Source organism: Chionomys nivalis, chromosome 5 (genome assembly GCF_950005125.1).
Source record: "Chionomys nivalis chromosome 5, mChiNiv1.1, whole genome shotgun sequence".
Classification (NCBI taxonomy): domain Eukaryota; kingdom Metazoa; phylum Chordata; class Mammalia; order Rodentia; family Cricetidae; genus Chionomys; species Chionomys nivalis.
The window spans coordinates 104343797-104370330 of record NC_080090.1 but is presented as its reverse complement, the minus strand read 5'-3'; the positions used below and the strand labels follow the sequence as shown (position 1 = coordinate 104370330).

General features: G+C 39.9%; 1 protein-coding gene across 1 annotated transcript in view; it reads right to left on the bottom strand.

Moving 5' to 3' along the window:
- The window catches only part of Cntnap5 (contactin associated protein family member 5), a 976150-nt gene that overhangs the window by 332601 nt on the left and 617015 nt on the right, over positions 1-26534 (bottom strand). The gene's annotated exons all lie outside the window — the stretch shown is intronic.

Genomic DNA, 26534 nt, shown 5'->3' with positions numbered 1-26534 from the left:
TGTTTTAGCTCCCAGTTTTAAGATGCCATCTAGTGGTTTAGAGAAACCACAATTACAGGAAGTCGAAGCAGCTAGTCATAGCATATCCACAACCATGGAAACTCAGAAGCAAATGCACATTTGTCTACATGCTGGCTTAATTATTGCTGTTTGATCTTTCCATCCAAATCATCCAGAAACTATGCTGTTTAACCTATTTTCAAGTGGACACAGCTGGAGTCATTTTGGAAAAGAGAACCTCAATGGAGAAAGTGCCCCCATATGACTGCAGAGTAGGGAAGGGTACAGCTCACTGGAGGCAATGCCACTCCTCAGAATATTGTCCTGCATGGCCTAAGAAAACAAGATGAGCAAGCCAGCAAGCAGTGTGAATCCATTGCCTCCCTTCAGTTCCTACCCAAGGTTCCTATCTTGAATTCCTTCCCTGATTTCCCTTCATGATGAAATATGAAAGGAAGCTGAATTAAGCCCTTTTCTCATGGAATTTATTGTAGCAATGGAAATGCAATTAAAATAAGGACCCCTGTCTAGAGAATGGTGGATCCACAGTGGGTCTTCTTACACCCATTAACTTAATTAAGACAGTCTACTACAAAGGTGTCCTCAGACCAACCCAATAGAGACAATCCCTCCTTAAGACTCTCCTCCAAGGTGATTCAGGTTGTGTCAAGGGGACAGTTAAAGATAACCATCACAAATCATTACTTCTATACTTCTTTCATTCATTCTTCTAAGCCCATCTCAAGGGTACATTGATCATAAAATCTCCCCTCTTATCTGTCCCCTGTATTTGCTGATTTACATTCTGTCCCTATGTCTTCACAGTGTACTAAGCTAGGATGACCAGCACAGGTCTGTCTTCTAGAATGGGCTAAAGAACCTCTAAGAATCATGACTGTGTCACGTGACACTGCATCCCAGCATCTAACATATCTCTAAAAGGAGTCAGAGTTCAACATTTGTTTGTGAGTTTAAAATTCACATTTTAGCAATAAAACATGAGGACCCATTCTTGGGGGATGTGTGTGCACAGTATTTGTGGGCTTGTATGAGACACCAATAGTCAATGTCAGAGGTTCTTTCTTACTTGTCACCACTTGTTTTTCTCCTTACCTATTTGGCTAGAATGCCTGACCAGTGAGCCATAAGAATCTTCCTGTCAACACCTCAAAATGAGGATTATAAATGTGCACATCATGCCTGCTTTTACATGCTTTAGGGATCATACTCAGGTCCTCAAGCTTGCAAAGCAAGCACTTTACCAACTGATATATCCTCCAGGCGAAAGGAACATTCTCTTACATTTATATGTGCAAAACTTAGGAAAGTAACTGATATAATATTGTATACATCCATTTTCACCTGACAATTGCTGCCTAATTTATAGATTATGTCAACAAGTATAGTTTCACCAAGGGGCAGAGACATATATAAGAACAACAGCCTGCGTCCTCACATTTACAGGCCATGACAGGCACAGAGGTCCTTCCATGCTCATGCAGGAGCCAGAATAGGAAGAGGTCACAGGGGTCACATAATTTGGAGCATTAACACAGCTGTAGACTTGATAAATATTAACTTGATTAAACCCATCAGATTTGAAAGAATGCAAAGCCAACTCCTTAAAAGACACATTAGCAATCTTAGGAATGAAAAAAAATATATTTAACACTTCACAAAACATCCTATAGTTTGGAGCAGCATGTGCACATTGAATTATGTCACCTAGTGGTGCTTAAAACACTTCAGTGACTCCTAACATCATTCAAGATAGAGTACAAGCTTGTCACCTTAGCTGACTTCTGCCCCTGTGACTAATGCCCCATCCCAGGAATATGAAGCTACCGTTCATCATGATCAAGTGTGAGGGGAGCTTCAAATAATTCATTACCAGTCAGGTCCTAAAGCCTGAGAGAGTTAGAAATTCTTATACTTTGGAGTGAATTCAAGGTTATACTTGCATTCATGGAACTCTCTCTGGTATTCATGCACAATTTCTGAAGCAGAGGCAAATAAGGGTGTCATGGTGTGTGTCCTGAACACTGAACACAACAGGCTGAACCCTAATATCTCCATTGGTGAAGTACTTGCCTGGAAGAATACGATCTTCAGAATCTATGTAATGCACTTTGATGTGCACTATACATGGGAATACCAGCTAGTATGAGCAGCTATCACCAAACACACCTACACTCATAGGAGGGCAAACACATGAGAGAAGTTGCCACTGTTGTTTTCTCAAGAGCATGAAAGGAAAATAACACCCAGAAAACATGTGAGCATTTACTTAACTGCTGAAATCACCTAACCAGTGAGATAGCTCAGAGAGTTCTAGCCCTGGTGGAAGAAGAGAACAAGCTGCTGCATGTTTTCCTCTCACCTCCACACTTACTCTCTAGTGTACACAATCACACAAATGTACTCACGTGAGCACACACATTAAATAAAATTGTAATATTTCACAAAGAACTTGAACCCCAGAAATGAACTGGGCAAATGTTTGCATTATGGCCACAACTTAGCTCCTGCATTACTTCGGGAAGGTGGCTTTAGCCTTGCTGGGCCTCTTCTAAGGTAATTTCCATGTGGGACACCTCCTGTTATTCAGATACTCACGCTTGTCTTGGTTAATGCTCCCATGGCTGTTACAAAATACCCGACAAAAACAACATAAAGGAGAAACAGCTGTATCTGGCTCACAGTTCAAATGAACACAGGTTATAATGGAGGAGAAGACAAGGCAGTTGGCGTAGGAGCCAGGGTTAGATTATTAGAAAGCAGTGGTCACCATCTTCACAGCTCCTGGATTGCTCGCTGAGGTAGAAGTCACTGGCCTCCTCAGGAGAGAGTCTAATAGAAAAGTCCTGTCTGAGACATCTTAGGAGACACTACTATTGCCACAAAGATGAGCAAAACTTCAAGGTGTTTGAAGAGGGGATGGGGATCTTCTTTATATTTTCAGATAGTGTTATGTTTCTCAAAAAACTCACATCTTCAACTTGAAAAACTGGATGCCACCTGCAATTGTCATATGTTTGTGATAATTTTGGAATGTAAATTTGTTGTTTGTTAAATTGTACTTCTGCATAAGTGTGTGTGTGTGAGAGAGAGTGAATGTATAAGTGTGTGTGTGTGTGTATTTACATGCACACAATGTATGTCTTTGCATTTTTACACTGGTGTGCTCCAAGTCTTAGTTGGGGTTTCTCTTGCTGTGATAAATACCATGACCAAAAGTCATGTTGGGAAGGACAGGTTTACTTTATCTTGAGCTTGTGTTCACCATCCAGGGAAGTCAGTATAGGAACTTAAATAAAAAACCTTGAGTCAATAACTGATGACTGCACCATGAAAAAGTATTGCTTGCTGGCTTGCTCCTCATGGCTTGTTCCGGCTGATTTTTTATACTATTCAATAGCACCTGCCATTAGATAGCACCACCCACAATGGGCTATCCAGAGCAAACATTATTCAAGAAAATGCCCTACAAGATCTTCTACATCCCAATTTAATGGAAGCATTCTTACAACTGAAGTTCCATCTTCTTAGATGACTTGAGAGCTTAGGTACAGTTGACAAAGTCTAGCCAGCACAGCATTCTGCGGTTTGCAAATGGAAGTCAGGGGACAACCTTAGGTGTTTGTCCTCATCTTTCTCCTTGTTTGATCCAGATCCCTTTGTTGTTTTTCCACTGCATAAGCCACAGGCTAGCTGGCCTGAGACAGTCCAGAGTATGGGTACTGTCTGGCTTTTATGTGGATCCTGGGGATTTAAATTCAGTCCTTCATGACAAATATACTATCACCCGTTGAACTGTCTCTCCACCTTCAGTTTTGCTATTCAGAATTCAACTCTGAAGATCGACTACTTTCTCTCTTGCTTTCATCTATGCACTCTAAACTCTTAAAACTTTTCTTGCTCTTATTTCCTGTGCTTACTTATTTGTTTTGTTTTACCATCTTAGTTTAGTTTGTTTGTTTAGTTGTTTAGTTGGCTTTTCAAGATAGTTTTTCTCTGTAGCTCTGAATGTCCTAGACTTGTTATGTAGACCAGGCTGGCTGCAAGCTAACAGAGATCTACCTGCTTATGCCCCCCTCTGGAGTGCAGGGTTTAAAAGCATGCACCACCGCCCACCCACACTCTGCTTTTTTTTTTCTGTCTTTGTTTTGTTGAATATGTGTTTACCTGTGTTTTTAGCTCTTTCTGGTCACTATGAGTTGAAATTACTGCTGAAACTTCAGTTGAGATGTGTCAAATAAGACCAAGCATGTCTTACTTTTCCAGCATCCTCTTGTCTGCATAAGTTTGATTTTGTATGCCCAGAGGACATGAGACACAAGATTGGGAACGCATCAAAATGTACTTACAATGTCTTTTGAGAATAAGACAGAGCACAGTCTTACAGATTGCAGATTTTGTTGAATTTTTTGACACAGGTGTGTAACACATGAGGTAAAAATTAACTAAGACATTTAAGGCTAAAAGACCCTAAAGAAAAGGAGCCCGTTTTTTTTTCCTTTGGCTAAAAGCCAGATATGTCTCTGCACCTCTGGTTAGCCTCATTTTTGCCAGAGGTCAGAGATGCCAGTTCCTCATAAGAGGGGGTATTGAACAGTAATCAAGACCCATTAAGGGAAAATAAGCAGAGCTCTGTAAGCTTGAGGTCAGCCAGTGCTACATAGTAACACCCTATTTCACAAAACCAAAGCAAACCAAACAAACAAAAAAGGAAAATAGAATGTCTGGCCTGGATGGCACTTAACACTGTAGTTGTGCCAGTTCAACCATGTGACTTTTGAACTGAGTTAACCTGAAGCCATGCTAAGGAGATAGAAGGAATAAGTGCCCTACAAATGAGATGCTTCCCAGAATTAGCGCTTCTGATGCAGTCTTGATGAGGTGAACCAACATGAGGTACAACTAGGTCTGTCCCCTTTTCTGAATCCTTATTTAGTGTTGCTCAGATGACTAGGAAGCCACAGGGAAAAAGGCCACCCTGGATGCAGTCATATAGTGGGCACCAGCATCAAATTACAAGCGAATCATGGACTTAGATATTGACACATGAATGTTCTTGTGGGAAAGAAGACTCAGTATATTTATAAACTAGAAATGTCAAAACTCCTAGCAATGATTCAAATTCAGATATAAGAAAATAAGATGGACAAACACACTTAAAATAAAATTAATGAAAAAGGAAAAGGTAAATAACTTAAAATGTAAAAATATAAGATGTCAAACCAATATTGATATCACAAAATATTAATGTCAAATCTAAAATTTGATAGAGGACATGGAGGCAGACTGCCCTGGAGGCCACAAGGTTGACTTAATTCAACAGAGGACATGAAGGAGCCCCAAGTGAAAGGGAAGAAGCTCAGATTATCCAGAGCAGCAAAGATGTCTGCTTCCTTCCGACTTTTGTGATGAGAGGAGATGGCTGTCTCCTACTGAGAGAGAGTGAGGGAGGAGCCTGGCTAGCATGTGACTCAAACACGGGGAGATATTGGGAAAGGTCACATTTAATTAACTGCTGTTCCTAAGACTGGAAACCTGATGTCCTTGGGGGAATTAAGAATGTCATGCTAGGGCTGGAGAAATGGCTCAGTGGTTAAGAGCACTGGCTCTTCTTCCAGAGGTCCTGAGTTCAACTCTCAGCAACAGTATGATGGCTCACAACTGTTGCTGAGAGTTGAACTCAGGACCTCTGGAAGAAGAGCCAGTGCTCTTAACCCTGCTGAACATAATGGACAATGAGGACTACTGAGAACTCAAGAACAATGGCAATGGGTTTTTGATCCTACTGCACGTACTAGCTTTGTGGGAGCCTAGGCAGTTTGGATGCTCACCTTACTAGACCTGGATGGAGGTGGGTGGTCCTTGGACTTCCCACAGGGCAGGGAACCTGGATTACTCTTAGGGATGATGAGGGAGGGGGACTTGATGGGGAGGGGGAGGGAAATGGGAGGTGGTGGCGGGGAGAAGGCAGAAATCTTTAATAAATAAATAAACAATAAAAAGAAAAAAAGATTTACAAGCAGATAGAACACTCACTCATAAAATAAATAAGCAAACCTTTGAAAAAAAGAATGTCATACTTTTGGAATCTGAACAATTGGAGACACACAGTCTGACTCTTCTTGTAGATCAGATGTGGCAGAGCCAACACTAAGGATGACTCTGTTTGGGGATGTTAGTCTTTCTGCTACAGATCCCCAGACCTGCTATCCTTGGAGTGCTGTTCATTGTTGCTGATGCTGCAGACGATTGGAGCCTAATTAGCTCCTCCCTTATGTCTAACATCATCATTTCTTAGTTTTTCTTAGCTAAAACTGAAGATGCAAGACAATGATTTATTGAAAGGGTAGTTAGGAAAATAACTATGAATATATCCACAGAAAATGAAGGTATTGTTATTTCTGAAAATCATATTTTGTTAAAGAAAACAACTCGGGGAAAGTGGCATATGATGACGCACCGGCAGCTGAGGCAGGAGGATATTCATGAATATGCGGAAGAGCCAGGCTACAGAGCAGAACCCTATGACAAGCATCGGATAGACAGCCATTGCACTGATGCAGACTCAAGTTCCAGGTTCCTTCTCAGAAACCCACTGCTTCCTCAATAAACATTATCAGATTCCCTTCCTGCCACTGTCACTGTGCATGCTAATCCTTTTGGTCTTCCCTGTTAGGTTGTGAATGCCTTTAGTACATACATTTCTCTCTGTTTCTAAATGGTCCATTGGTCTGGGGAGGTAGCCTTGCACACAAACTGTTAACTGTGTAAGCACAAGGATATCAGTTTAGCTCCTCAGAACCCAGGTACAAGTCAGGACTGTGGACACATGCTTGTGAACTAAGCACATGGGGACTTCAGACAGGAAGAGCTTTGGATCCCGACCAACCAGCCAAGCCTACCTAAAGAGTTCCAGGCAAGTGTCTCCAAAGGCAAAGTGGATGGTGACTAAGGAATGACAGTCAAGATTGTCCTCTGACTTCCACATGCACACACACACACTCAAATGTACATAATTAATGGTTATTAATTGAAAACTTCTATAGATGGTAAAAGTCCGTGAACTGAGGAAATCCAACAGATGCTCTGGGAACCTCTGCTTTCGCAGCAGCAGTAGAACTCAAAGCAGTGCATGTTCGCAGGTGTCCAGGGAGATGTCCCCAGCTGGTACCTTGGGCAACTGAGGAGAGGGAACCTGAAATGACCATATCCTATACTGATGAATATCTTACATATCACCTTAGAACCTTCATCTGGTGATGAATCGAGGTAGAGACAGAGACTCAATTTGGAGCAATGGTCTGAGCTCTTAAGGTCCAAATGAGGAGCAGAAGAAGGGAGAACATGAGCAAGGAAATCAGGACCACGAGGGATGCACCCACCCACTGTGACAGTGGAACTGATTTATTGGGAGCCCACCAAGGCCAGCTCGTCTGGGACTGAATAAGCAAGGGTTGAAACTGGACTCTCTGAACATGGCGGACAATGAAGGCTGATGAGAAGCAAAGGACAATGGCACTAGGTTTCGATCCTAATACATGAACTGGCTTTGTGGGAGCTTAGCCTGTTTAGATGCTCACCTTCCTGGACGTAGATAGAAGACCTTCGTCTCCCCACAGGGCAGAGAATTTGCACTGCTCTTCAGTATCGAGAGGGAGGGGGAATGGTGTGGGGGGTGGAGAAGAGGAGTGAGGATAGGGGGAGGGGAGTGGGGGAAGGGGGCAATATTTGGGAAGAGGGGAGGGAAATGGGAAACGGGGAGCAGGTGGAAATATTAATTAAAAAAAAGAATAAAAAAAAAAAGATGTGACACTATGTAGGCTTTCTAAGTACTCTAGATTAGCACAGGAAGAGACCTATAGGAGAATCACAGCATATTCTGCTGTGGAGAAACTGAATGCCTAAGAGAAAATGAAGAGGAAGTTGTTGGTAGGGCTATAGAATGGCTATCAGTATAGTGCTTGCCCTATATGCCTGAGGACCTGAGTTTGATGATAGAACCCACATAGACAGCTATATGGAATAGTGTGTGCCAGGAATCCCAGCTGAACTGGAGAGCTCCAGGTTCAGTGAGAGATCCTGTCACCAAAAATAAAGTTTAGAGTAAGTGCATAAGATATCCAACATTGATTTCAGATATCCTTATGTACATATAGGTATATGCATATGTTTATGTATTGCATATACAAGCACACCCATGAACAAGAACACATACATTACTGGAAGTTTGGAGAGATCGCTTGGTGGTCACCAGATGATACCAGGAAAAGATATTTTGGAATTTTTAGCCTCCCTAATAGAATAATTTAGGAATTATAATTATAAGTAGATTTAATTGGAATCCCAAAGAAATTGTATGAAATTCCCCAATAATCAATAAAAATATTATGCTGTGAAAAAAATTTAATAAAGGAAATCCACAAAACAGACAAAGCTGAAAAATCTCAGTAGCTGCTCAGAAATGGAGGATGAAGATACAGAAATAAAAACCATTCTGTTTGAGTTAAGCACACAGGGAGATTAGCCACATGATGACAGGCAACCACAATGTGAGAAAGAGAGCGTCAGAGAAAGGAGAAAGTCTGAGTACCAGGGAAGGCATTTTTAGGCTCCAGTCAACATCCAATAGAGAAAGACAGAAGAGAAGAAACAGGAAAATTTTTCTTAGTAACAACTCAAAAATGCCCACAGATCCATGAGACAACTCATGGCAGCTTCCAGTGACTACACAAGGGAGTAGGGATTCTAGGAACAACTTTACCTAAATAAAGAAACAATTCTTTTTTCTCCTTTAGCAGATCTTAAGAATCTATCTTCTGTTATTTTTATTTTTATTTTATGGCTAGAAACCGATTATGAGTGAGTACATCCCATGTTCCTCTTTTTGAGTCTGGGATACCTCACTCAGGATAGTGTTTTCTATTTCCATCCATTTGCACGCAAAATTCGAGAAGTCATTGTTTTTTACTGCTGAGTAGTACTCTAATATATATATATATATTCCACACTTTCTTCATCCATTCCTCCATTGAAGGGCATCTAGGTTGTTTCCAGGTTTTGGCTATTACAAACAATGCTGCTATGAACATAGTTGAACAGATACTTTTGTCATTTGATGTGGCATCTCTTGGGTATATTCCCAATAGTGGTATTACTGGATCTTGGGGTAGGTTGATCCCAAATTTCCTGAGAAATCGCCACACTGATTTCCAAAGTGGTTGCACAAGTTTGCATTCCCACCAGCAATGAATGAGTGTGCCTCTTTCTCCACAACCTCTCCAGCAAAGGCTATCATTGGTGTTCTTGATTTTAGCCATTCTGACAGGTGTAAGATGGTATCTCAAAGTTGTTTTAATTTGCATTTCTCTTATCGCTAAGGAGGTTGAGCATGACCTTAGGTGTCTTTTGGCCATTTGAATTTCTTCTGTTGAGAATTCTCTGTTCAGATCAGTGCCCCATTTTTTTATTGGGTTCATTAGCATTTTAAAGTTTAGTTTCTATAATCGGTTTCTAGCCATAAAATAAAAGACATTAAGCATATAATGCGTGATCCTATAGAAGCTAAATAAGAAAGTGAACCCAAAGAAAATCATATACTCATCCGCATGGAGAGGAGGAAGTAGACAAGATTCCAGGGCAAAAACTGGGAACTTGCGGGTGAGGTGGCATGGGGCAAAGGGGAAATGGGATGAGAAATATGAGAAGGGGAGGATGGGAGGAGCTCGGAGGATTGGGATGGTTGGGATATAGGAAGGATGGATACGGGAGCAGCGAAGTATATATCCTATCTAAGGGAGCCATCTTAGGGTTGGCAAGAGACTTGACTCTTGAGGGGTTCGCAGGTGTCCAGGAATATGTCCCCAGCTGGTACCTTGGGCAACTAAGGAGAGGGAACCTGAAATGACCCTATCCTATACTGATGAATATCTTGCATATCACCTTAGAACCTTCATCTGGCGATGGATCGAGGTAGAGACAGAGTCTCAATTTGGAGCAACGGTCTGAGCTCTTAAGGTCCAAATGAGGAGCAGAAGGAGGGAGAACATGAGCAAAAAATCAGGACCACGAGGGATGCACCCACCCACTGTGACAGTGGAACTGATTTATTGGGAGCCCACCAAGGCCAGCTGGTCTGGGACTGAATAAGCATGGGTTGATTCCGGACTCTCTGAGCATGGCGGTCAATGAAGACTGATGAGAAGCCAAAGACAATGGCACTAGGTTTCGATCCTAATACATGAACTGGCTTTGTGGGAGCTTAGCCTGTTTGGACGCTCACCTTTCTGGATGTAGATAGAAGGACCTTGGTCTTCCCGCAGGGCAGGGAATTTGGACTGCTCTTCAGTATCGAGAGGGAGGGGGAATGGAGTGGGGGGAGGAGAAGAAGAGTGGGGATAGGGGGAGGGAAGTGGGGGGAGGGCAATATTTGGGAGGAGGGGAGGGAAATGGGAAATGGGGAGCAGGTGGAAATTTTAATTAAAAAAGAATAAAAATAAATAAATAAGTAAAAAAAAAAAAAAAAAAAAAAGAATCTATCTTCTGGAGACTTAGTCCCATAGCCAGCAATAGGCAAGCCTAATATTAACTCTTAAGAAAGGAGACAATGGTATGTTTTCAGCAAGAAGGAGATTAAATTCTTATGCACACAAAAATGCTTTTGAGACAGCAAAGTTTGTTGCATTAAAAAAAAAAAAGCAGCCAGGAAAGTGAGCATTGCTGTTAAAGGGTTACAACCAGGAATTCATGCATTCACCGCACTCCTCAGTGAAGAAGACAATGATAGACACATCAGGGTTCTTCGGGATAAATTTTTACACAAACAGAGCATATGTGTAATGTGACCAGACAAAGCAAACGGATCCATGTTTTCATATCTAAGAGAAATAGTCTGAGTACAGTCCTGGCAGATAATTTATTGCCTAAGGTACAATTTGAAACATCCTTGTGATGTTCTCTCTCATTAGAGATAATGATAGTATTCAGACAGTGAAATAGTTTTATTTAGACCTCACCTTTTCAAGTGCCAAGGTCAGTGCTATAGTTTTGCTGCTTTTTCATTTATATTCCTACTGTGAAATTATGGAAACAAATATGAAACTCAGTAAGTGTGTGTGCACATGTGTATCCTACCATTCATGTGTGCATGTAGTGGCCACAGATTGACATGAGGTGTCTTCTGCAGTCACTCTCATTACTGCCTACCCCCTTTTAAATTTGATGTCCACAGGACTTGGAATTCATGTGAGGTCAGTGGAAAACTTGCTGGAGCAGGTTTTCTCCTTTTATCTTGTGGGTCCTGGGAAGCGAACTCAGGTTGTCAGATTTGTTGGTAAGCTCCTTAACCTTCTGAATCACCTTGTCTGCTTGTGCACGTTTGTTTTTGAGACTGAACCTGAAGCTCACTAATTAAACTAGACTGGATGGTCAGTGAGTCTCAGAGATCCACCGGTCTCTGCCTCTCAAGCACAGGGATTGCAAATGCATGTTACTATCCCTGCATCCTGGGTGTGGGTGCTGGGAATTGGAACTCAATTATTCATGCATATATGGTAAGCACTTTAACCAGTGGAATGTCTCTTTAGCTTCTCAGTGCATACTTTGAAGGCCTTAAAAATGTTTCAATTCTTCTTAGCATGTCTATTGTTGTCCTTATTCTACACTGCACATGTATGTATATATATATATATATATACATATATATATATGTTCATAACAATAATTTATTTAAAAAGAGTCCATGAATTTAAAGGAGAGCAAAGAAGGAATATGGGATGGGATGGAGGGAGGAAAGAAAGAAGATAGATGATATAATTATAATCTCAAAAATAAAAGTAGTCATGTAAAAGTATTTCAATCCTATTCTCTTCATTTTTGTGATTTCCTGGGTGTGGTGTATATGCCACATGATTGCAATTAGTTACAGATCTACACACGCTTCTTGCAGACATAAATAAAATCAAATTAATTATAGTGTCTAAGCAAACAATTGTGGAGCATTTTATTCAGCAGTCATTTATTTAAATAAGTTTTTCAAGCCCTAGTGCGGTAGACTTTTGAGAATTTGACTTGAGCTTGTTTGAACAAAGACAATAAAGATAGTATTAAAACACAATCACAAAAATCAGTTCAAAGACTATCAGTAGATTACACTGGAGGGAGAAGAGATTTTGATGGCCCAAGCCCCAGACCAAATTCAGAAGGCAGAGCAAAATGTCAGGTTGCAATATTAGACCTCAAAAAAAAAAAGTAAGACATTCTTTGGTCTCTTGGGCTACAGTGCATTAGACCCTGATGCTGATGGCATGCTCTTAACAGTGTCTGATAAAGGCAGGATGCCTGCTAGGTGACTTCTGGTGAACTGAAAATGCTAAGACTGATACATTCTTCCAGCTTTACCTCTACCCAAGCCTCATCTATGCTTCAATGTCTCCTTTAAAATAAGGTATTAGCAGCAGTCAGTAGCAGCAGTCACTGTATACTATACACAGCAGTCACTGTATGCTATACACAGCAGTCACTGTATGCTATACACAGCAGTGATTATATACTATACACAGCAGTAATTTTATACTACACACAGCAGTCACTGTATGCTATACACAGCACTCATTGTATGCTATACACAGCACTCACTGTATACTATACACAGCAGTCACGTATGCTATACACAGAAGTCACTGTATGCTATACACAGCAGTCATTGTATACTATACACAACAGTCACTATATGCTATACACAGTAGTCAGTCACTGTATACTATACACAGCAATTACTATGTACTATACACAGTAGTCAGTCAGTGCATACTATACACAGCAATTACTATGTACTATACAAGCAGTAACTATATACTATACACAGCAGCCACTATTTTCAAGTGCAGCACCTTATATGTGATGCAGAGGACATTGTGCCATTTTGCATAGAAATCACAGTAAGCAATTTAATAATATACTGTGGGTCAAAAGTGAATATGCACACCCAGAGGATAAAAACTGTTTTTAATAGTCCATATCTAAAAGAAGTTCATCCTATGGGAGCATGAAAGCAAATGCTCGTTATGTTGATGATGAGCTTAGTTGAATGTCAGTGGACATGGCTGCAATGACAGTGTTTCTCTGACTACATAAATTAGCAATCCTCCAGCTTACCACAATCCTGGAAAATCATGATCCCCAAGGTGACCTAACATCAGACTGAAAATACAAGTCTGAAAAGTACCTTAGAAGAGATTCAGGTGGGACTGGAGGGAGGGACCAGTCACTGGTCACACTCGCTGCTCTGCAGAGGCCCTGAATTCCATTCCCAGCACCCACAGTGCACAGCTCACAAGTGTCTATAACTCCAGTTCCAGTGGCCTGTGTGGATAGCTATATACACATGGTACACATACAGAAAAACAGGCACAAACATATACATGTACAAATAATAATAAGTGAAAATGCTTTAAAATTTTTTTTAAAGTCCTCCAGTCTACCTTTTCACATGTTAAAGAAGCATTATTTTAAAACTAACAACAAAATTACAGAATCACAGTGATGTGAGAGAGGAAGAACTCAGTAGAGGCTTACTTGTCAAAATGGTGCCTTGCAAGCAGGAGCATGCCAATTTGATTCCCAGAATTCATATTAAACAAATAAGCAAGCAAACAGAAAGGCTGGGTTTGCAATCCTAGCAACAAGGAGGCATAGCCTTTTCATGAGTTCCAGGACAATGACGGACCCTGATTCAAACCAAAATAACAAATAAATGTGGACATGTTTTGAGGAGCAAAGTGAATTTATCCTCTTGCCTCTACACACACACTAACATATGTGTACCAGTACAGAAAGGAACATGCAGCAAACTGCACACACAAATAACATTCGATAAACAACAGCAGACAGCAGATTGATATGCCTCTGTCCCAGGTGCTGAAAATCTCAGTACAAGCACCCTGTACTCAGCATAAATTCCAGCTGTTGCCAGATGCCATATCTGTCTTTCTTTTCATCCTTTTGTCATCTTAAACTTTTGTGTTTCCAGGAGTTTGTCTTACCAGCAGCGGTCATAGGAAACCTGTTCGTGAAGATCACTCTCTAACTCACCCTGTGAGCAGACTAATCGCTTTGCTGCCTCATGCATTTCTATGAAGGACCTTTGAAGGCTGACAGCTCTGAGTTTAACATCATGATAGCTGATAAAGATGTAGCTTTTTCAGAGACAGAGAAGGCCATTAAAGGATCCAGACTATGCCACCCTAAAACAATCCACTTTGATACTCGTTTTTGTGCTGGTGGTATTTAAGGAAAAACAAAGAAATCAAACAAAATAAATAGCAACAGAAACAGATTCAGAGGCTTAGGAGATAGTTCAGTCAGTAAAATGTTTGCCTTGCAAGTTTGAATAGCTCAGTCCAAACCCCCAAACCCAAAAATTTATCTGGTAATTTTGGAATTCACTTGGACTCTTGGAACTGGAGAAGTAGAAATATGAAAAATTCCTGGGCCTCCCTTGCTAGGCAACCTACCCAGATCACTGGGAAATCTTGCCTCAAAAATTAAGGTAGATAGCAGGAGGGTGGTGCTACATGCCTTTAATTTCAGCACTCAGAAGGCATAGGCAGGTGGCTCTCTGTGAGTTCAAGGTCAGCCTGGTCTGCAAGAGCTAGTTCCAGGACAGGCTCCAAAACTACAGAGAAATGCTGCCATGAAAAAACAAACAAACAAACAAACAAAAAGTGAACAACACTTGAAGAATGGCACTCTAGCGTACCCTAAAGAATCCTCTGATCTACACATATATTCATATACACATACATGTGCACACACCTGAAAAATCACATATAACTATTGTATACACATTGCATTTTGGAAAAAAAATAAGAAAAAGACACACCTGGAAAAGCTATCTCCCCACACACCACTGATTGTCTGAGATCAGGGCATTCATCTGGAAAGCTGTCATAAACTACTGACATCCCTACCTGAAGAACATAACTCCCAAGACATCTTCTATCAGCTAAAACACAACTCCCAAAAAGCCATTAAAAAATAGAGCCTTAATACATCATTTTCTTTCCAAATATTTTCTTTCTGTAAGTCTACATACAGAAGCAGGCCCTTGCCAGTTTTGCCTCTAAAACTGATTTTCTTTTATTGAAGATTCTGCATAAGCAAGAACTCTGAGTCACTGCTGCACTGCCTAGCAGTGTTTTCCCTGGCGTTATGGAGAGCATGTTTACCAAAGCACTTTACTTTATCTTGTTTACAAATTTCCACTTGTTACAGGGCCTTAGCATGCTTGGGACTCAGGGATACTTGGAAAGCATGCTTCCTTTTCAATGTCAGGAGCATAGGAGAGGCAAGTGAGAGGAAGAGAAGGAAGAGAGCCTGCAAGGGTGACAGTGACTCTTTTTAAAAGAGAAGCTGAAAACATAGGTGTGGTAGTGCATGATGTGCACACTCAGTGTGAGAAGGCAGAAGTAGAGAGGAGGGACTTCCTGGCAAGCAGCCCAGCCAAACGATGAACTCCAGGTCCCAGAGAAAGAGCCTATGTTGCGAAATGCCTGGACAGCATGGATGAAGCAGCACTAAGATTTGACCCCTGATTACCATATTATCTCACACTTGCATGCTTACACACCTTCACACACATGTTCATCTCTTCACATGAAAACACAAATCTTTATAACAGAAGCCTGACTGAATTCTCTAGCAGTCCTACCTACTCAGGAGGCTGAGGCAGGAGAATTGTTTGAGTCTTGGTGTTCTAAGCTTGGAAAACAAAAAGATATTATTTATTAAAATGTAATATACAATTTAAAAAAGGATTAAGTGTGATGCAGGAGTATTACTAAATACACTATAACTTGATATTGACTCTTCTATAGCTAATCAAGGACTTTATACTTGCACATCTCATAATGAATAAGTCAAACTTCAAGGAAAATAATAAAAATACTCTTTTCTCTAAGTTAGTGCAAAATTATGGCAACAAAGAAGCCATAAATGTAGCTATGCTATCACTGTCATCCAAATATACACTTCAGAATTACACAAGGGGGGTACAAAAGAGATTCAGTTGGTAGAGCCCTTGGTTTGCAGGTGCACAGCCATGAGCTCCATTTCTCACACTGCATAAACTCTGGATTATACTACATCCCTGCAGTCTCAGCACTGGGAGAGAGATGCAGAGGAGCAGAAGTCCAACACCATCTTTAGCTGCATAGTAAGTTTGAGGTTGTCTGAAAAAGCTAAATAACATACTGAATAGTTTCTGCATACGTTTAGACCACTTGCCATCAAAAACTAAGAATGGGAAGCCTGTCCAGAATTAGGAGAGTACAGTGGCAGCATGCTGTCCTTTACGGAGCTGAGGAGGTAAAGTTAATACTTACATTGTCAGTGGATGCAGGGATCACCTAGGAATTCTACCTCACTGCTTTATACAAGTCTACAATTAATACCACAGTTTCTATTTTATAACAGACCCAACATAGTCATGTTACACAAAGGGTCATCCACCTCCTACTGCTTTATGGAGTTTCAACTTTGCAAGGAAGTACAGGGAAAAGCAGGGCCATGACTTTGCTAAGCATCTACATTAGTCAGCAGGAATCAACAAAAATCTCAATTTAAACAATACAAAGCCCAAAATACAGAGCTAGGAATATGGCTCAGGGGTAAGAGTACTTTCTATGAAAGTATAAGGACGTGAATTTGAATCCTTGGCATTCATGTAAAAAGCTTAACAAGTCTTTTCATTATCTAGTGACATAAATACTGTGAAGTACCATGGGGAGAGGTGACAGGAGGGTTTTTAGGGCTTTCTGGCCAGCAGCCTAGCTCAGACTCAGTGTCTTAAGGATATAAAGTAAAACATGATACAACAGGACACTGACATCATCCTCTGGCCACTGCATGTGAGCATGTCTGTGCAATCCTACACACACAACTGCACATACATCACATGTACCCAAAGCAAAATAAAACAAACCTTTAAAAGTCAAAAATGAAAAGCAAACCTGAAGTTCAAGAAACAGAGTTCTTCATTGTCTTCATTCAGACTCGTAGCTGCTCCAGACTGGGGCTGATCTTGCCTAACCTGGCCTCTCTGTCAGCCCTCTGGCCCTCAGGAACCAGAATCATGTCATTCCTATCATGGAGGAATTGGAATTTCACCAAAACGTGGCACTTGGAAGCAGAGAACAACTCCATCCCTACTCAGTGATTCCTAAACTTGCAATCATTTCTAGAAATGATAGAGCTCACTTGGTGACCTCACGACTTCGTATTGTAATCACCATGCAGTGAGAAGGCTAAGCAAGGACCGAGGACTCTTTTATTAGATGTGACATATAAAGAGAACACTGCAGCCACAAGTTTTAAGGGTTATTTCACATAAAAGTCTAGTTTTCCTCCCAACATAGCTTTTACCCAAGATACACTGTTCGAAGCAAACCCACATAGCATTTGGCTTGGTTCTCCATACATAAAGTCTTTAGTTACATTTCTATGGTAATGACCTAAAGGACAGCGGTCATGGGATATAGTATAAAATGGGGAATTACTTAAGTTTTTGTAGCTCTTTTTTTTAATTATTTGTTTGAACCTTGGTATCACTATATAGCTCATAATAGAATTAATATCTCCACAATTAAGTCTCTTGAGACCCAAAACGGTAGGCCTATAATACCACACCTAGTTCAACTAAGGAGTTTTGAATTAAAACCCTGGAGTTGCTGGTTATGAGTTAATATATGTGTATATATATGTATAAATGCACACATATATGTATATACACACATATATATGAACATGTGTATATATGTGAAACTTTGCATGTGCTTGGGTATAGATTTGTGTGAATGCATGTGTATATGTGTGCATGAATATATAAATGCCAGAGGTCAATTTCAGATGTCATTTCTCAGATATCATGCACTGTGGATTTTGAGATGGTAGTCTCTCATTGTCCTGAGTTCACTAATTCAGCCTAAACTGGCTGGCCAGTGAGTCCAAGGGATGCCCCAGTCTCTGCTTCCCAAGCACAGAGATTCCAGGGGCACACCAACACCTTACTTTCCTCTTTTTTATTAAATCTTCTCATGTTGATTGTTTGGATAGGAATGTACTATACATTTTCCCCTACTCCACTCCCATACTCTACCCTCCCCTTCCACCCTCTTCCCTTCCAGCCATACAACATCTTACTTTTTATATAGGTGTGGGGGACCAAACACGGATCCTCATGCTGCAAAGCAAACACTCTACCTAATGAGCTATCTCACCAGCCCAATGATGAGGTTTATAAACCTGGTGTTTACATTATTTCAAGTTTCAGTTGATGAATCATGGGATGTTAAGGAACAATTCCTAACTTTTGTACTCACTTCAAGTTCAGCACACAGTACATGTCCAATCACAGTCAGCTGCTGCCACTTTTGATTCCTTGTCCATGTTTAACTCTACTCAGCAGGCACGCAGCAACTATTACTTCAGAATACTCCAGCTTAAGGAATAGATAGATGGCCAGTATCCACTCACTTAGATCTGAAATTAATTTACAGCAAGTGTTCTGCATAGGATTCACCCCTAAAATAATAAGTGTCATTCCTACACCACGTGAATGAACTCATGTATCCTCCTACCAGAAAAAATATTGCCCTTTACTAATGGTAAAAAGAGAAACCAGACCTTCAGTTCTCAAACAGATGGACATTTAAACATTGCTGTGTGGTGAAGAAAGGTAGAAAGCTTAGTTTCAACTGACAAAAGAGGAGCTGGGTCTGGGGAAAGCACTCGTTAGAGGGGCTGGAGCTGAGGCTGAAAAGAATATAAATGTCCCAGGCAGACAAGCAGTCAGAAACAACACAGGGCGTTCTAATTTCTTTTCTTTCACTTTGATGAAATAACCTAGCAGAAAGCAACTTAGGGGAAAATGGAGCATATTGGCACATAATTCCATCATATTACATCCAGTTACATCCATCCAGTTACAATCCATCATGTTGAGGAAATCATGGTAGCAAGACCTTCACTCAGCCGGCCACATCCACAGTGAAGAGTGGATAAAAAAGGATGCAAACACACTGCTGACTTGCCTGCTTGTGTTCTGCTCTTTTTCTCCACTTTAAAAAAGTTCAGTACTCCTTGTCTAGGAAATGGTTGCATATAGACAGGATTCTTTCTTCCCACATCAATTAATTTAGCCAATCTCCCACAGACATTCCCACAATCAACCTGGGTAGCTTCTCATTGAAGCTCTCTTCCCAAGTGGCACTGGGCTTTATCAAATTGATAATTATGGCTAGCTACCACACAGGGTAATATACCAAGGAACGAATAACCTGTGTGGGAAATGGATGGGACACAAGCTCTACTCTAAGCAGGGTCTTTTTACTATTTCCACCTGAGATTCCCAATATATTCCCACTTGATTGACAGACTAGAGGTTTTCTAGGAGCCAGGGGAAGGTAGAATGAAGTAACAAGATAGAAGAAGACAGAGTCTCTACAAACCATTATGAAGCAGTAAGATCTCTGTGATATGTTAGTGCAATATGTAGGCTTGACTCAGAATTTCTAAGACTGAAAACTTCTTATCCCTCTTCATCATTTGTCTTGGAATGTAGTAGATGCAAGGAAAGGTTGGTGTAGTGTTTTGATTTGTCATTTTTTCCCATTAAATTAAAACAAGGTGAAACATAACAGTGATGTTCATGTCCTAAATTGCTGTTCATCTACTCAGCCCACTTTCCCCCAAGACCCTCGTCCTTAAACTTTAGTTCAGTTGCTGGGAGACTTAACAGAACACAGCTGGCTTCGAAACCTATCATTTACGTATATTGCAAATGAGTTCATGCTCTAAGCCACCCAGCTGGTACGGGCTGTATTTGAGAATTTGATATTGACTTTCTGACTGCAAACTCCATGTTCTGTCCTCTAAATGCTGCAAATAAGTTAAAACACAAACAAATTGTTGTACCATGCTCATAAGTTTCCAGACTGACTGCAACATGACACTGTAAACATGAGCAATCTAGAGAAGTTCTCAGAGGGCATCCTATTTACACAGAATTTGCCTGTGCCATCATTAGTAATGATTCTCGAGTCTTCTACACAGGCGCTACTGAGGTAGTACAAATGGATATATTTTGCATTTATATACCATAAAGAATTTGTCTTCCAGTATGAATTGGCAAATGCCTACTTTTTAATCTGCAAAGAAGACACTTTGCAATGAAAAATGTATGTCTTTCAGCTCTGCAGGCCCCATGACATTTGACACATGTGTTTAACAAATGTGCTCTGAGCAAACTTTTAGGGACAATAGGAAGTTGTATTACCAGGTGTCTCAATGGGTATTCCACGGGGTATTTAGAAATAGACTATATTTTAAATTTAAAACACGGTATAGTGTTTTCATCAAAATCATGCTATGAAAACCTCTTGTGTGTATTTGTGTGTATATGTAGGTGTTTGAATATGTGTGCAGGTGTGTATGTGTATGGCTGTGTATGTACAGATATGTGAGCATGTATGCAGCTATGTGTGTATAGCTATGTGAATATGCATACAGGTCTGTGAGTATATGTGCAGGTATGTATGTATTGCAGGTGTATATGTGCAGGTGTAAGTGTACAACATGTTAATATGTATGCAGGTATATGAGTATGTTTGCAAGTGTGACAGTATGTATGCAGGTGTGTGTATACAGGTGTGTGAGTATGTAGGTGTGTGCAAGTGAGTGTGCAGGGGTGTGTGTAGCTCAAAAGTTAACCTAAGGTAGTTTTCTCAGGAGGTACCATGTTTCTCCTCCTTTATATTCTTTTACACATATTTTAACAAAAAGGTCTGGCCTGTAAGTCTCCAGGCAGGCCAGGCTAGTTGCCTACCAGCAATCCCCAGGTATTCACCTATCCCCATCTTCCCAGGAATAACATTATAAGTACCTGCTATTAAGAACAGCTTTTCATTGAGTGTCTGGGCTCCTGGCTGGTTAGTCCTGATTAGGCTCTAATCCCCTCAACACATCCTGGGCAGCACCCGCACCCACCAAAGCCCCAGAGACCTGGCAGCAGCCTCCCCACACTCCCAAACATTGCCCACCTCCTCAGCTCTACAACAGCAAGAACTGAACTTCCCAATGCAGAAGAAGCAGGAAAAAAATGACCTTAAGAATAACTTCATGAAGATTATTGAGGCCCTTAAAGAGGAAATGAAAAATTCTCAAAAAACAAAAACAAAAACAAAAACAAAAATTCTCTTAAAAAAGGAGAGGAAGTCTTTCCCAGCACTCCAGGAGTGTTTTGGTAGATGCAGTTAACCATCACTAATGCCTTAAGAAAGCAGTTTACCTGCACCCTTGGTGGAACTCTTAAACACAGCTTGCTCCAATACTGAGGGGACTTAAGAGGTAAGTGAACAGCCACACGGTGGGACACCCCACTCTCTACGACTTCCACAGTAGGACAAAACCACAGGCCAGCCCCCCCCCAATTCCCTTAGCTTTTCTATCCAGCCAGCAGGGAGTTTCCTGCAGGTAGGCTCTCCCAAAACCCAATTCCATCTACTGGACCCTCTAAGCTAATAGCCCCCACACCACCTAAGAGCTGAGAGCTTGCTATAATACTGAGGGGACCAAGAGCTTGCTACAAGGCTGAGGAGGACCAAGAGCTTGCAACAACATTGACGGGACCAAAAGAGAGGACCAAAAAAGCAAACCAGGAGAGAAGACCAAGAGAACATACTTATAGAGACCGCATAAGCTTTCTGAGACACAGACATTGTCAGTACAGAGCAGACCAAGAAAAACTCCCAATCAGTCAGACAGTCACTGCAAGGATAGGGCCAAGATGGAAAGAAACTGCTGGCCTCATTTGAAGGAAGAGATGGGTAGGTACCAATGCAAGATTTCCTCCAACAACCTTAAAAGCAACATGGTAACACCAAAACCTAGTGGTCACACAACAGGAAGACTTGATCATCCTAACCTAGAAGAAGCAGAAGAAAACAATTTTAAATGTAATTTTATGAAAATGATGGAGACCTTTAAGAAGAAATGAAAAACTCCCTTAAAGAAATGGAGGAAAAGACAAACAAAAAAAATGGAAGAAATTAATAAATCCTTCAAAGGAACCCAGGAAAACCAAGAAAAGTAATCAAACAGGTAAAGCAAACAGTTCAAGACTTGAAGACTGAAATAGAGGTAATAAAGAAAACACAAACATAGGGAATTCTGGATATGGAAAATCTGGGTAAATGAACAGAAACTATAGAAACAAGTATAATCAACAGAATATAAGAGATAGAAGAAAGAATCTCAGGTGCTGAAGAAACTATAGAGGAAATAGACTCATTGGACAAAGAAAACATTAATTCCAACAAATTCTTAAAACAAAACATCCAGGATATCTGGGACACCATGAAAAGAATAAACCTAAGAATATTAGGGGTAGAAGAAGAAAAAGAACTACAGATCAAAGGCACAGAAAATATATTTAACAAAATCATAGAAAAAAACTTTCCCAACCCAAAGAAGAATATCTCTATGAAGGTACAAGAAGCTTGCAGAACACCAAATAGACTGAATCAAAAAAATTCTCTTGCCATATAATAATCAAAACACAAAACATAGAGAATAAAGAAAGAAAATTAAGAGCTGCAAAGGAAAAAGTTCAAGTAACATATAAAAGTACACCTATCAAAATTACACCCAACTTCTCAATGGAACCCATGAAAGCCAGAAGGTCCTGGACAAATGTGCTGCAGAAACTAAGAGACCATGGATGCAAAGCCAGACTACTATATCAAGCAAAGCTTTCAGTCACCACCCATGGAGAAAACAAGATATTCCATGACAAAAAACAGATTTAAACAATACATATCCTCAAACCCAGCCCTATGGAAAATACTAGAAGGAAAACCCCAATCCAAAGAATTAATTGCACCCAAAGAAACACAGGCATCTGAAAACCCACTACCAGCATAATCCAAAGAAGAGAAACACACAAACACTACTACCGAAAAATAACTGGAATTAACAACCACTTGTCATTAATATATCTTAATATCAATGGACTCAATTCAACTATAAAAAGACACAGGCTAAGAGAATGGACACAAAAACAGGATCCAGCCTTCTGCTATACACAAGAAACACACCTCAACCTCAAAGACAGACACTACCTCAGAGCAAGGGATTGGGAAAAGGTTTTCCAATCAAATGGACCTAAAAAACAAGTGGGTATAGCTATCCTAATATCTAACAAATTAGATTTCAAACTAAAATCAAACAGAAGAGATGGAGATGGACACTTTACAGTCATAACAGAAACAAAAAGATGTAGTCTCAATCCTGAACACTTATTCCTAATACAAGAGCACCCACATATGTAAAGGAAACATTACTAAAACTTAAATCCTACATCAAATCCCACACACTAATAGTAGGAAACTTCAACACTCCACTATTACCAATGGACAGGTCAACCAGATTGAAACTTAACAGAGAAATAAGAGAACTAACAGATGTCATAAATCAAATGGACTTAAAAGGCATCTATAGAACATTCAATCCAAACACAAAGGAATATGCCTTCTTCTCAGCACCTCATGGAACCTTCTTTAAAATTGATCACATACTCATATCTGTGGAGGTGTGTAACAAAACAAACCTCTACAGATATAAAAAATATTGGAGTAACTCCCTGTGTCTTATCAGATCACCATGGATTAAAGTTAGAATTTAACAATACTACTCTCAGAAAGCCTACAAACTCATTGAAATTGAACAGTGAACTACCAAAGCATCCTGGGTTAAGGAAGAAATAAAGAAAAAAATTAAAGACTTCCTTGAATTCTACAAAAATGAAGGCACAATATATCCAAACTTATGGGACACTATGAAAGCAGTGCTAAAAGGAAAGTTCTTAGCACTAACTGCACACATAAAGAAAATGGAGAAAGCTTACATTAGTGACTTAACAGCACACTTGAAAGCTCTAGAACAAAAAAGAAGCAGACTCACCCAGGAGGAATAGAAGACAGGAAATAATCAAATTGAGGGCTGAAACCAACAATATAGAAATAAAGAAAACAATACAAAGAATCAATGAAACAAAGAGCTGGTTCTTTGAGAAAATCAACAACATAGACAAACCCTTATCCAAACTAATCAAAAGGCAGAGAGAGAATATCCATATTAACAAAATTAGAAATGAAAAGGGGGACACAACAACAGACTCTGAGAAAATTCAGAGAATCATTAGGTCAACTACAAAAACCTGTACTCTACAAAATTGGAAGACGTAAAAGCAATGGACAATTTTCTAGACAGATAACATATACCAAAGTTAAATCAAGACCAGGTAAGAAATTTAAAGAAGTAGAGGAAAAGACAATCAAAAAATTGGAAGAAATCCTCAAATCCATTAAAGAAAGCCAAGAAAGAGCAACTTTTTCACAACAATTCTGGGGTCTAAACACAGGTCCTGGTGTTTGTAAAGAAAAGAAAAGAAAAATAGAAAGAAAAAAGTGCTTTATCTCCTCAGCCTATAAACTATTTATTACCCCCATTATTCAAGTAACACTAACTCCTAAAACAGTACAGCCTCTGGATAGGAGGCACACACTAATGTAATGGAGGTGATTTTCTGTGAAGCTAATGAACCTGAAACATCAGAACAGTCTTGCTAAGTTGTAGCCTAGCCGTATGTTTCTGAGGTTATGTTTTTATAAACTGTGCATGTTGGTTGTTACAGCATTTTAATCCAATGAGAAGACTGTTAGGAGAGGTGTATAGATCTATAGTAAAAGGATTGCTCCGATAGAATTGTGGGAACTCATAAAAAGCTATTAGACATTTGTCTATGCATTGGGCAAAGACTCCTAAGAGCCACAGTAGGGAAGAGATAACAAGAAAAGGCATGGACAGGTCAGAGGCCACAAACATGTACTGTGATCAAGACAATAGAATGAAGCCTGTGAACTTTCCTATTGTTTTTGACTGTCATAGTGTCCTTCAATGGTTGGGGAAAACTGCCCTAGGGAGTTGCTCAGTCAGTTAAGGGCTTTCCCAGCAAACAGGAGGACCTGAAGTAGATCCCCATAAACTGTGTAATCACCATTACACAGTTGTGGTTGTAACCCCAGTGCTGGGGAGGAGAAACAAGTTGATAACTAGGGCTCACTGACTGGGCAAGCCATGGCAGTGAGAGAACCTATCTCCAAAAATGAAGTAGCTGGTGCCTGTAGAATACCTCTTAATGTTGTCTGCTGATCTCCATTCAGATGCTTCTGTACACCTATCCCAACATACACACAAGCTTGGAAACTTTGTCACATAGTTAAGCACAGACCTTTGAGGAGTTAGAGGATGGCAAGTAGGACGCAGAGGGACATGCAGTAATTTCAGGTCCAGCCTCCTCTGACAATGTGGGACACGCATTAACAAATCATTCACAAATATGTGAGCTCTAGAAAAGTCAATGCTTCCTGTCCATTTGAATCTTTTCTTATCCTTTTCGAGGTGTCTATTATTGGTTGTCTTGACTACATTTAGAAACAACTAGAACCCAAAAATTGTGGGCATACATGTGAGGGTTTTTTTTTTTTTTTTTGCTTAATTTGGAGTAGGAAGATCCCCTTATAATATGAATATTTGCAGTAGGAAAATAAGTCTTTAATCCAGATCTTTTGAGTTAGGAAAACACATGTCTTTATTTAGGCTTTTTGAGGTGGGAAAAATACCTTTAATCCAGGTAATCTGAGCTGGGAAAACCTCTCTAATACGAGCCACATTTTCTACTTTAAACCTATATTAGAACATGGAAGAAGAAAACTTTTGCTCTTTGTCTGCCTGCTCTTTCTCACCTTACTAACAATTTCATTTCTTCACTGGCATTAGAGTCTACATTTTTGGGATATTAGGATCTATTGAAGACCAGTTGAGACATCTGGCTGTGTGGACTGAGCAGCTATCAGATTCTTAGACATTCCATTCAGAGTCAGAGACAGACATTAATGAATTAACTGGACAATAATCTGTATATCATTATAACAAGTTTCCATTCTTTCTTTCTTTGTCTGTAAATATATATATATATATATAATTAATACAATTATATATATATAATATATAGAGAGATTCATTCATTCATATATATATATATATATATATATATATATATATATATATATATATATATATGTTCTGTTACTATAGAGAACTCTGATTATAAATCCTTCCTAGGCCTAAATATATAGGAAGAAAAACACTGGAAATACACTATAGCCTTATCATATTGCAGATACTGTTTCACAAATTCAGCAAATGTTGGTTACTTAAATTACAATTCTTTGAACTAAGAAGCTGAAGTACAACTTATTAATACTATGGCTCTTTTCTAAGCTATCTCATTTCTCATAGTGGGCAGCTTTGGAAAAAACACAGAAACTTTTATGACAAGCACAAAACTGGGAAACCTCTGTTCCCATAGTCACTCTTTATGGGTACTCACTGCTTTTTTATAT